Below are 12821 nucleotides of genomic sequence, written 5' to 3'. Positions count from 1 at the left end.
TAGATATTACACTTGGGTGCAAATGCGTACTATTCAATACGTACGTACTAGTCGAGTGCCAAAGCCACAACGATGCCAGACGATGTCCGACCATATAGATTACGCGTTAAATTTGCACAGACAATTCGCGACTCTGTACGCGGCGGCGGTAGGTAGGATAGAGTATACACAATGGCTACACAGCTATAGAACGGTCTCATTATTTACGTATCACTGAATTTTCCAGCTGACAAGTGTGAAACTGTAACAGGTCCGATAATCCCAGAGGTGTGTCTATAATACACGAGCTACGACGATATAATACAAGGGTCAAGGCAAAACGTGAGAGAAGAGTCTTTGATCTTTAATGCAATTAAAATACGCATAAAAAAAAGTAAACTGGAATGAATTCTAATTGAAAATGATACGCTGATTTTCTACAAACATTAAGATATACGTTAACGACAGATTCCCTTTACGTTTGTTCATACTTGTTTTTTAAGTTCATTGCCGGCCAGAGTATAAGGCATTTCGCGCATTGTGTCAAATTCGTCGTCGGTGTCGAAGCACCGCGGGCTGCTACGACAGTCGACCGGACAATCGGGGACAAACGGACAGCTTGTTGGTCGGGAATTATACAAAGCTTCCTGCACGCCAGGCAGCGTTGTGGAACGCCAGAGATCTCTTTATTCGGCGCTAATGGGCTCCTCGTCGTCCTCCTTCTCCTTCGCCTTCTCCTTCTCCTTCTCCATCTCTTTCCCTCTCTCTTTTTCGGGTCTGCATAGCTCCGTGGCTCGTCACCGATTTCGTGGTAGGATAGGTGTAATATAAGGTAGGTGGATTGATACCTGATTTACGTGGTGTACGCGAGAACGGCCAAGTGTGTGCGCGTCTGTGTATAAATAAATTGGTTTTTAAAATGTTTTTTATTATTCTTCTAAACAGCGCCTTTTCATGCAGACCGGGGAAGAAAAGGAGGAAAAAGAAAGAGAAGTGGAAAAAAAGAAACCTCAGCGACCTTACTCGTCGTGAAAAAATAAATTAAATCCAATACACTCGAGTCCCAGTTACTACAATATTATTATCATGTGTAATACAATGTGCGCGATCTTAGATTATACGCGACGGTGATTGTAAAAATTCGATAACTGTTGATACGTATACGGTACACGTTATACATATACATATACGTGTGTGCGTATGTATACATGTATGTATATAGTATATGACAAACCGAATAGGATAGGTGTTTGGTACACTGATATATGTAGATAGGCCGATGATTTATTGACCAAGTCTCGTTAATGCTGCTGCTGCTGATGATGATAATAATAATTGTTGGTTATTCATCGTTCTCGTTGTTGTTCAGTATACACAGAGAGAGAGAAATAGAGAAACAGCACCGCGAGTTGTGTCGTAATACCGTGCTCAGGTTAATCAGGTGCCTCCAGTTATTGTAATAGGTACCGTAGGCCGTAGGTAGGTAGACAGGATAGACACAGTCAAAGCTGTTACGCGACGTCGACGACAGGAAACAAGGAAGAAATTACGAGCTTTCGTATTTACTCTATCATACGATCTATATTCACTACCCGTCAATATCTCTCTCTCTCTCTCTAACTCTCTCTCTCTTTATTTTCCGTTCCCCGAGACGCAGCAGGAAAATTTATTTCCAAGCTACCATTTGCTTGGTTGCCCATTGCATGTATCCATACATACACGCGTACATGCATACATGGCCGTGCATTGGTCAAGGTGTTATAATAATAATCCATGTCGCTGAACGGCTCCGACAAAGTGACGATATACAGCAATGTTCATTAATTGGTTCTCAGTGGCTCGTCATTTTTTTCTAAATCTTTTTTTTTCCTAATCATAACTGTAACGTGTTTCATTTCTAAGAAAATTTTACGTGCCAAAGATTAGCGACGCAAGTGATAAGAGAAACAAACGATACGTTCATCATAAACACGTGAAATTCCCATTGAAAGAAAGCTTGTTCCATTTTTTAAGCAAGACAAAAAAATAAATAAAAAAATATAGCGAACCACCGGGAATCCATTAACGAACATTAATGTACTAAATATTACACGCACCGCAAGCTAGAAGTCCGTTCAACGACGTAGTCGGAGAACAAAGTGGTCGAAAATTTTTGGGAAAAAAATTCCCCATTTCCAGGTTTTCCAGATTTTCCAGGTGTATGACCAGACTGAAGCAGTTTCGACTTTCGTCGGAATTCGCAAAGTCTATTAAAAAGTTCAGAAAATCGAAAAATTCGAGAAAAGGTATAAACTGTATAGCGGACAGGAAAACCTCGGGTTTTATGTACGATTGCGTAACTTTGGACAAGCATAAAATGACACGTGTACAACAACGTTTAACAAGTCCGCCACGCATATAATTAGCGTACAAACATCGCGGTGCCTTGTCTTTACGAATGTATCGTCCACTCGACCCCCGCAAGCCAGTCCCGTTGCATATATCATTCTGCGTACATTGGACTTACATTGTATACTTCGCAATGTACTTTGTACGAACGGATAATTGGGTGTGGGAAAATTTCACGTCGCCTTGACCGGTAGCCAAAAAGTGATGTTTTTCTTTCTATCGACGGAATTCAACGTAAAGCAAAACAATAACGGAACAAAAAATTTCTATACAAACTTATTAAAAAAAACACGTCGAACAAATCCGTGATATATATACGAGGATCAACGAATCATGCGGCAGATTTACTCCCGTCTCTTCGTAATTCACTAAATAATCAGTAAATACATAGAGAGTAAGAACATTTATTTTCGTCCAATCATCTACGACCAGAGACGAGTAAAACTTGGACGAAATATTAAAAGGCGTGAAATACCGAGCGTTACACTGTGCCAACATAATTATACACGTATGTACTATATGTATATAATCTAAACATCACGTAGGCTAGAGGGTGTGTGTATCGGTATACAGACACACGCATGTATACCTACACGCATATGAATGTGTCTCTGAACGCACGTTCCTATGAACTATGGGCATACATGTAAAGATGGTCTTGAAGCTTGGGGGACCACCGCCGACGCCTATATTTGAACCGCGTTGATGCAACGCGTTGGCTCTGCTATGCATGCGGGTTTTCTTCTTCTTCTTCTTCTTCTTCTTCTTCTTCTTCTTCTTCTTTATCTCGCCAACAAACTTCTCTTCGTATTTGTGCACGTTAAAGGGATCCGGAGGATAAGATGAAGTGAGAAGACACCAGAGGAAGAAGGAGCAAAGAGAAGAGAGAGAGAGAGAGAGAGAGAGAGAGAGAGAAGGCAGCAGTGGCAGCAGGAGCCTCTTTTCCGCCTCTCTTCTTTCTCTCCGTCTCTCTCTCTCCGAGTTGCGCGTACGGTCGATTGCCCGTTAAGCCGTCGGCAGCCATTTTGTGTAGCCTGTAGCCTCCGTCTGGATGAGGCTTTATAACGCGGGGCTATATTTTGCCCGTTTCGCATCGCGTCCCTGCAGCTTGGAATAAGAAAGAAAGAAAGAAAGAAAGAAAAGAGAAGATGACGTCGTGAGGGTAAAAAAAAATAAAAATAAAGATAAGGCAAAAAGAAAAATAGATAAATAAGTGAATAAGCAAGAGCGTGTCTATCCACCGCCGCGGTTTGCGGCCGAATCGTCGAGTCGAATTTTACCGCGAATAAATCACCGCTGGGCCGCGACGCGCTCTCGTCACGTAGATATCTCTTTACACGCGCATACACACGTGTATGTATAACGTATATCTTTATACACTGTAAACGCACACATAAACGCGCGACACGTACGTACGCATACCGTGCACCGCACATGCCGCGTGAATCGTCGTTCGATTCGAGTATTCTCACGAGAGGTGAAATTTTACGCGCAAGTTCGAATCTCATCCTTGTACGACAGACACGATCGTGCAGGTATGCATTATAATACACGGATGATTCTACAGGACAGAAACGTCGTCGCATCGGCGTCGCCTTCCATCTTTACTTTTCTTTCCAAGTATATAGATATACGCCTTACGGCGAGAGATGGGAAATTGATTTGACGCTTCGGCGATCCCCGACGCTCCTCTTCTCTACCGGTAGTAAAATAGACGAGTAGGTACATCGCGGGTACAGTTCGCGAAAGAATTATAACGCGTACACCCTCGGCCTGCCGTTGCTGCGGCACGGGCGAACACATTTCGTGAGACTTGTACTATACCCACCACTAATTATAGGCCGAGATACTCGAGGCTTTTGAACACTCGCCAAGTATCTTTCGAATGAAATTAAAGGGGGACGAAGAGAGAAAGATAGGTGGAAACGGAGAACGAGTCGCTTCTCACAATCAGCTCGTGTTGTAACCCGCGATCACCTGCACGACTTAACCTTTCTTCCTTATTTTCCTCTTCGCTCAGTAACGGTGGCAAAGCCAAGACCGCACACCTCACACATATGTGTGTGTACATACAATTTCTATGTTATTATATCCAACACCATTTGCGCTATCTTTCCATCTATCTACCTATCTATCTATTTATCCATCCATCTATACGTCGACATGAGTTCACCTACACGCGGTTCTAAAGAATTTGAATGCGGTGCAGAGCGAGACATAATAAAGACGGAGCGTACCGATGTCGATTAATAATTCGAAAAGCAGGTTACGCACCGAAAGAAACAAAAATTCACCAAAACTCGTACAAATCTCAGCAAAGCAAAATTGAACGTGAGAAATAAAAGGAAGAAAAAATAAAAGGTTGCGCATCTTAATCCTTCACTTTATTACACAGTGCAAATGAACGAGCCCTTGGTCAGCCATCTTGAATTTCGTGTTCGAAAGAAGCGACGGCGATAAGCTGCAATAATTATTGTTTGAAGGGAGTAGTAGTGGTATCGTGAGCGATACCCAAACTGTATATCCGCGGGATACTTTGCCCCCACTTCTCGCTGCTGTTGCACGAAATTTACTACGGAAGATTCGTCATCCCCCCCTCCCAATGCTCCGATCACCCATCACCCATTTCAAAACTCCGTGCCAAGGGTCGAAGGAAGAAAAAGGGCCGAAAAAACTAAATGGAAAACGCTTATGAAGTCGTCCATTGAAAACGGCTTAGACGCGTCGATTTCAAACCCCTCCCTCTCTACCTCTCTCACTCTTTCTCTCTTTTGGGTGTGTTCGTATTTGCGGACACGAGTATCTATAACACGTACTTGCGTACGTATGTATAGCGGGTGGTGGCATACGCGAGAATGCGATAATAGACACAGCGGCGACAGACTCGCCGCGCGATAATAACAATTTCATTGTCATACTTGTTATCATTTTTTTTATTTTTTATTTTTATTTTTAGACAATTTTTTTCACGATTGCAGACCACGTTCAACAAATTCTGAATAAAGTGTTGCAGTCACTGCGTTCATTCGGCGAAAAATTTAATGCGAAAATTGGAAAACGGAATTAATGAGCACAACTAATGGCGCGAGCGTGTTTGTTGTTAAACAAGAAAAGAAAAGCAAAGAAAAGAAAAGAATAAACATAAATAAATAGAATGCAGAGGAAGAACGATTCGTTTGTTTAGAAATGTTAATGGACTAGTGACGTAATCGGTTCGAAAATAATTCTATACGGCTATTAAATCGAAGCCTCCATGTTGGATCATGGATCATGAGCCGGGCTCGTGTGAGCTGCTGCTGCGGAGATAGCTTTTGTATGTAGGTATAACAACGATATGCTTATTGGATGTTTTGAAGAATGTCGAAATAAAAATCCCCGTCTCATCCCCGCTTACTTCAAACTCGTTCGCCTCGCGGTTGTAATAATTCGTATAAATGTTGTTGTGTAAATCATCTCCTCTCTCGCGGTCGTTTGGCTCTTAAAGTCCAAGTAAAACAATTGCACCATTGTTCGATTTTCATCAGATTCGCGTTCCGTAAATATGCAAATACGTAACGAGAATTATTATTATATATGTACAATGTACAATACATACCTATATACACGTACGGTAACGTTGCGTTAAATACGTAGCTTAAATTTCAAACAATTGCGCAATTAATAATCGATGAATGTCTCTGAAACTTTACGCCGTATAATTATTCAACCTTCGTGACAATGTAGAATTCGTGATAAACAAATTTTCAAATTTTTACTACGACTTCGAGTCGATTATATCTGTGATGACGTAAGGGTGACTACTCAGGCGCAAATCTCAGTGATGTACGCAAGCTACGCGCCAGACATTCCACTTTTATTAATAAATAAATAAATAACCGTGAGAATCACCGGGTAAGCATTATCGTGATAATTTTCTTCGGGTACGCACTGTAATATATAGGTATATACGTATAATACGTATTTCCTCTGCCGTTTTGACCGCAGTTTCCTTTAATCTTGTATCTTTTCATCGTATGCTTCAATCTCTTATTTTCTGCGAAGATCAAGTTGGTAACGTTATTCTAACGATTCATGTTGAGGAAGAAATCGTTATTTCGCAATTTCAGGAATGTCTGACGGCGCGGTAAATTGTAATAAGGAAAAATACATTCACATTTTGAATACTCAACTGCCTCAGCTACTATAAAATTACAAAACAGTATCCTCCCCCCCTCCCCCGCGTTTCATTACGTTAACGTTCCTAACTTTAGCCTCTTCATTTTCTACGCAACAGAACTACCGAGATTTTCAAGATATTTTATTGCCAAAAAACTCGCAGACCCGCGATTGCTTTACCTTATGTAATTAGGTCACGTCATCGAGCTGTAAATTTGAATAAACAACGGGAACGCGTCGTTACGTTTTCGCATTGGAATTTACGAGGATTAAAAAAATAACAATAAATCATACAATTATAATTGAAGTCACGTATTATTTGCCGACATGTGCCTATAATAATCAAGGTACGCAGAATTAATTTCGCTGCGGCATTCTTCCCCCACTGTTTGTCAGAGCGAGCGTCCAAATCATCGCATGGACAACGTTCATAAAAGAATGAGTCAACTAATCCGCGCGCGGATAATTCGACGGTCAACATTTTATGCATCAAAGACGCCAAAGCTGAAATTCTTAAAGTCAATAGGTATAGAATCCGAATACAAAGGCACAAAAATTTGTTGATTCAACGTCTCAATTCATTGATCAAATAACGATTGCGTTACATGAATAAGATCCAAAGTATACGAGGACAATTTTTCATCGCCCTGGCAAAATTCGTGTGATTTTATTAATTAACATAGGTTATGAACAGGTTCGCGATTAGTGTTGCCATTACGGCTAACTACATCGTTTCAAAGGGGACCGCCAACTGGTAACGTCACGGCGGGAGATTGCTGCCAGAGGATCTTACGCTTAATTACCGGTTTAATCACGTTACGAAGCGTTGATCCTGTCTTTCATTTTAATTACTATCATTTCAATTTTTATTTACTCGGTCTTCTTCTCATTTATTTTCTTCCCTTCCTTCTCATCCCATTCAACGAATCGATTATTATTGTTATTGTTGTTATTATTATCATTCTTACGATCCTTAAATCACGTCTGCAAGCAAGCAACCGATGACCACTGCGATTTCATTACAGTTGTACAGTATGTATACATACGTGGGTATAAACGAGCAGTGCGGTACATCACATCGCGTGTCTTTCGACGACATAACGTACAGGCGATGCTAACAACGCTTCTAATTATTCAATTCCATGACAGGCTGCTATACACGATTATTTTATACCGATTTCCGTGTATCGATCTCCGTCCACCGATAGGCGCTGCAGGCGGCAGCAGGTACGAGAAGGTAGGTAGGTGATAAAGGCTGTGGATTTAAACGTGTTTAGAATTCTCGCCGCCTCGAAGAGAATCGTTAAACCAAGCAAACGAGCGTCAAATCGTCGAAAGATTTCATCTCGGTGCATCTCGCCGCGTTTTAAGCCCCAAGGTTTCGTTAATCGCGTAGGGTGGGCCCTTTGTACACGTTATATATATACAACTGCAGCGTTCGAACCGCGGCGTGATTATGTAAGTGCCTTCGTACCACCACCAGTGCTGTTCGAAACTACCACGGTTGGAATAAATTATGAATAGAACACGACCCGAGCGGGGAGTTGAACGTATTCCAACTGTGCTCCTACACCGCGACTCTCGTCGTTCCTCCCTCTTACTCGTCTTCGTATATTCGTATTCGTATTCCTTGAAACACTTTGGAAAGATGAAAGAAGATCCCCCTCCTCGTTTATACAAGTACATTATAGAGCGTGCCGAGGGAACGGATTCACCGATGTTTGAAAAATTTTCTAATTTTTCTGCGTGTTATTTTTTTTCATCTTACACAGGAAGATTGTTATTATTACTATAGAACGTGGCGTAGGGAGAAATTGAAGATTAATAATGTTTAATATTACACAACGAAATATAATTGAAAAATCACATTCTGCCTGCAGTTTTTGATTTCGAAACATGAATACATTACAGTCATCTCGTCAGTTTCCACTCCATTCCTGTAATATAATACGCAAGGCGACGCGTTATATTTGACTAATCGTAAGTATACGTTAGGCGGATGGAGAAGCAAAAGAACTAAAAAAAACGAACGGGAGAAAAAAATCGATCTACCGTAATGATTATGCGTGAACAGCACACAACAGCGGCTGAAATTAGTAGCGAGCGATAAATTACCGGCATTAATTATTCAACGAAATGAGTAAGTTATATATGTATATATGAAAGCGAGAGTGGGAGAGCGAGAGCGAGAGAGAGAGTGTAAGATAGAAACGAAAAAATGGGAACAAATTAGTGAATAAATAAATAGTAAAGAAAATTTGTCATTTAATTCAACGACTTAATTAAATTTATATTTTGCACTTTCAACGTCGTCGCCGGACGATGAAACGAGCAATCCGCCTTACCTAACAATAAGACAAAGATAAATAATAATCCTGGTAAACACAGGGATAATTTTTCCTGCAAAGAAGCGCAAGTGTTTATTATTATATACAAGTCGCGTCGTCGTCTCTTCTTCTCCTTCCCGGGCAATTCTCAGACAATTATCTTCCGCCATCCTACACCTACACCGGGCATTTTTATTACGCACAGACTCACCCACACGCAAACACATTACACGTAAAGCAAAAACGGTGAAATTAATCTTACGAGAGAAAAGAAGACGCAAAAAGGCGTAAAAAAAACGCAAACCAACAAAAGATATGAAAAAGAGAAAAGCAGAACACCAGTCACGTAGTTTCAGTGAAAATGTCCAGCAGTTCTTACGCATGCACGTATTCAACTTAATTTATCGTATCATCATTATACCGACACGTATTATTACGTGCGTTGCAGAAACTTAAAAGAGCGGCGGAGGGGGGCGAAAAATTTGCGACACGGTATACAGTGGAATACGATTGAGAGAACAAAGCGAACTGTCGGATGTTGAGTGTAGTGTTTAATAATAATAATAATAATAAATTAATTAATTAATTATTCAACAGCATCCAATAAAATTAATACGTCGCCAGTGCAGTGGTGCACAGTTTTCCATTAGTTTCACTATCGTATAAATATATGGATAGCCGAACAAGATACTCGGAACATGCTAATTGGCAAATATAGGCAATCGACGAGATCCCTGGCTACGTGAATACATCCTGCGTGTGCGTACCGCCTGCATTACGAATGGTCCGAAATATATACGACTTCTTCTCAGACACCTCATTTGTCTGCAGTGTTAGTTTTTACTTTTCTTTTTTTCTTCATAATACAAATTCTACGAAACTCGACGCCGTATTGCAAAAAGCTCGTCACTCTATCTCGTAGGATAATGCTCCTGCCGTTTTTCCCGCTTTCATTAAACGCGCCAGCTCAATCATACGCGTAAACACGGTAACTCGGGTATATGTATAAGGTATAAAAACCCCGCTACGAGAGAGAGAGAGAGAGAGAGAGAGAGAGAGAGAGAGAGAGAGAGAGAGAGAGAGAGAGAGAGAGAGAGAAAGAGAAAGAACCCAACGCTTATATTACATATACTGACGAAAAATTTCTCGGTGATTTATGATGTTTATTTAGAACGGGGAAAAAAAAGCGAAGGAAGGAAGGGTGGAGGGTAACCCTTCTCCAAACTGTCGCAACAACAAGACACAAAATCAAGCCGTAGAGGTATATCCTCCACGCGTGCATATTTAGGTAAGATTGTTATTAGAAGAAACGCTCGCCCGCGCCTTACGAAGCTTCTGATTGCGGGTACGAGTTCCCTACAAACAGCGACGACGTCGACGTTCCGGTGAGGAGAAAGGGTGGGGTTGTCGAATGCGTGTGTTAACGTGCGTGTATAATGATAATGATAAAAATAACGATACGCACCAACGTGTACGTACAAACGCCACGCGTATGAAGTGCGAGGGAGAAAGAGAGCGAGCGAAAGAGAAGAGAAGAGGTCTGCCTGCAGTGTTTGAAACCGCAGAGTTTCACGCAATCAATACCTCCTCACTACCCCGTTACCCCGCGGGACCGACGGACCGGCAGCATAGACGAAAAATTTGACGCCGATAGGCAGGAATCGGACATTTATAACTCAATATCCGCCTTTGCATGTAATATAATTTTCCGAACACACCGATCGTATTACAAGTATTTATTACAGCCGCTGCAGATGGGACAAAAGAAATTCATCCTGTCCATGGATGAGGAGGAGAAAAAAAAATGTACAGGTGCGAATTTCGCAATACGATGACGGCGCAAAGGCTTAAATATATTGTAACTAACGCGGCGTGTATGTACGATTCAATAGCGACGATTACTTCCGGTCGAAGTTTCGGAATCGCTCAAGAGTCCTCCCTCCCCCCTCTTCCTCTCTTTCGTTGCTTCGCATGTACGTGTGTGCCTAACACACGTACCTTATTATTATTCTCATTCTTATTCTTATTATTATTATTACTATATGCATATGCGACTGTGCGTGCGTACGTATACACGCAAGGCAGGGAGGCCCATTCTCGCTCTAAAATACGAAACACGTAAACGGAGAGTCGTGTCTGTGTACTGCGTCGATGCGGGACGCGTGGAGAAAATGCCTCGCTTGTGTGGGTGAGTGAGGTGAGGGGGGGGGCTGGGAACTTACACAGACGCGGTGCGCTGCAGGCAGCAGCCGAGCTGCACGCACACCAGCTTCATTCGGCGAATAATATATTACGTGGCGCATCTATGAAAGTGTTGGTAATACGTGTTTGTGTCGGTGTCGCACCGTCCGTACATCGCTCGCGTACTAGTGAGCAGCGCGTATTTCTCTCACTCTCTCTCTCTCTCTCTCTCGTTTTCTTTCTATCTATCTGTCTCAATCTTTCTTTCGCTCGCTCTTCTCCCTCTGCGTTCAACGTCCCCTTATGTGTGCGGTGAAGGCAGAGAGAGCGAGAGAGAGAGAGAGAGAAAGAGAGAGAGAGAGAGAGAGATACTCGGCTCTTCTGCCTCTGTGTGGCGCGAGGAGAGAATTTACGCTGGGGAAGGCAGGCAGGCAGGCAGGCAGGCAGGCGCACACACTCGACGAGGTTTACGGTTGATGGTGGTGGTGGTGGTGGTGATGAGACGAGGAGGACACGTAGGTATAAACGACGACGCACACCGAAGAAGAGGAGAGACAGACACTCACTCGCTCGCTCGAATCCGACGGATGAGATATACATAAAGACCTACCATTGCCTCCGTGAGATCGTGTGCGTGCAGGCGATCCCTCGTTGTATCCAGAAAACCAAGCGGGCACACCTAGCCAGTTGTGTTGGTGGTGCGATAGCGGTGGTGGTGGTGGTAGTTCCTTTGGGCACTGGCCGGCGTTAAAATGGCCATTTCGTATAGAAGCACCGCACAGTTTACATTTTTTTTTAAATTCGTTTACTATTTCGAACTATTCGATTTACCTATTTTCAATTCAACTACTACCTTGTAAATAATAAAAACTTGAACCTAAGCACTTGACTAGTCGTTTTTCTCCCCAATGCTTTCTTTCCTTTTCTCCTCACATACTTGTTACAATTAGCACGTAATCAACACGACAACGGATGCACTGACTGGGTGTTTTTTTAACGAGATCACCGACACGTATTTCCCGCAATAATATTACTATATTCGAGGAACGAACACACAAATCCCACCAGCCGTCGTCGGAACGAGCCTCCGTGTCGAGCCGAACAACCGACGAACGTACGGTTCGGTCCGTTCGTTCCCTCCGTTCGTCGCGTGTTTCTCGCTGTCGGCTATCTCTCTCTTGCACACTTTCAGACACACGGCCAGGCAGCTACGTACGTATACTCGTACACGCACAGCGAGCGAGAACCCCGGAGCTCTCGGCCTCTCCTCGTCGGATTCCCGATACCAACGAACCGACGAACGAACACACTTTGGCAGCGGGCGTTTCGCGCCGAGACACACCCTGCGCCAACTCCCGATTCCACTTCACGGCTTCGCCGATGTTACGGGGCGTTTAATTACGCCGCGAGTACCTTTGTTTCCACGATTATTCGCCTTCGAACACCTCACCAATGCGAGACCGAAAACGCGGCACTGCACCTCTCTTGTCACAAAGCACTCACAGCAGACCACAACACATGGCTGCAGGCCTCCGCCGAGATCGTGCGGCCTCGGCTTTCCTCGGCTCGACTCGGCCCCGTTCGCTCAGGACCGAACCGACGTCCGAAGGAACGAAACCCCCGCTAAAATCATCGCCTCTAAACCGTAACCCACCGGCGACACTCGCTTCGGCGGACGTTTATCGTCATTTCGACTTTGTACCACCGCCGCTGTAACGCGTGTCGTCTAGCGACTTGTCGCATTTCACCGTTTTTCATTCCTTTTTCAGCAACACCTCGTTGAACGAACAC

The 12821-nt window shown here is 43.0% G+C and overlaps 1 protein-coding gene across 4 annotated transcripts in view; it reads right to left on the bottom strand.

The window, feature by feature from the left end:
• LOC124223782 (zinc finger protein 608) overlaps positions 1-12541 on the bottom strand; it is a 93969-nt gene extending 81428 nt beyond the window's left edge. For 3 of the 4 annotated variants that reach the window (XM_046636083.2, XM_069133026.1, XM_069133021.1), the window contains exon 1: positions 11641-12541. The gene's annotated coding sequence lies outside the window, so the exon portion shown is untranslated. Of the gene's footprint in view, positions 1-7696; positions 7867-11640 lie in introns of those variants that run through there. The other variant, XM_069133025.1, reaches the window with a different exon arrangement.
• Between the last annotated feature and the right edge of the window lie 280 nt (positions 12542-12821).

The sequence above is a fragment of the Neodiprion pinetum genome, chromosome 1 (assembly GCF_021155775.2).
Source record: "Neodiprion pinetum isolate iyNeoPine1 chromosome 1, iyNeoPine1.2, whole genome shotgun sequence".
NCBI lineage: Eukaryota > Metazoa > Arthropoda > Insecta > Hymenoptera > Diprionidae > Neodiprion > Neodiprion pinetum.
Note: the sequence above shows the minus strand (reverse complement) of the source record. Positions and strands in the feature narration are given on the sequence as shown.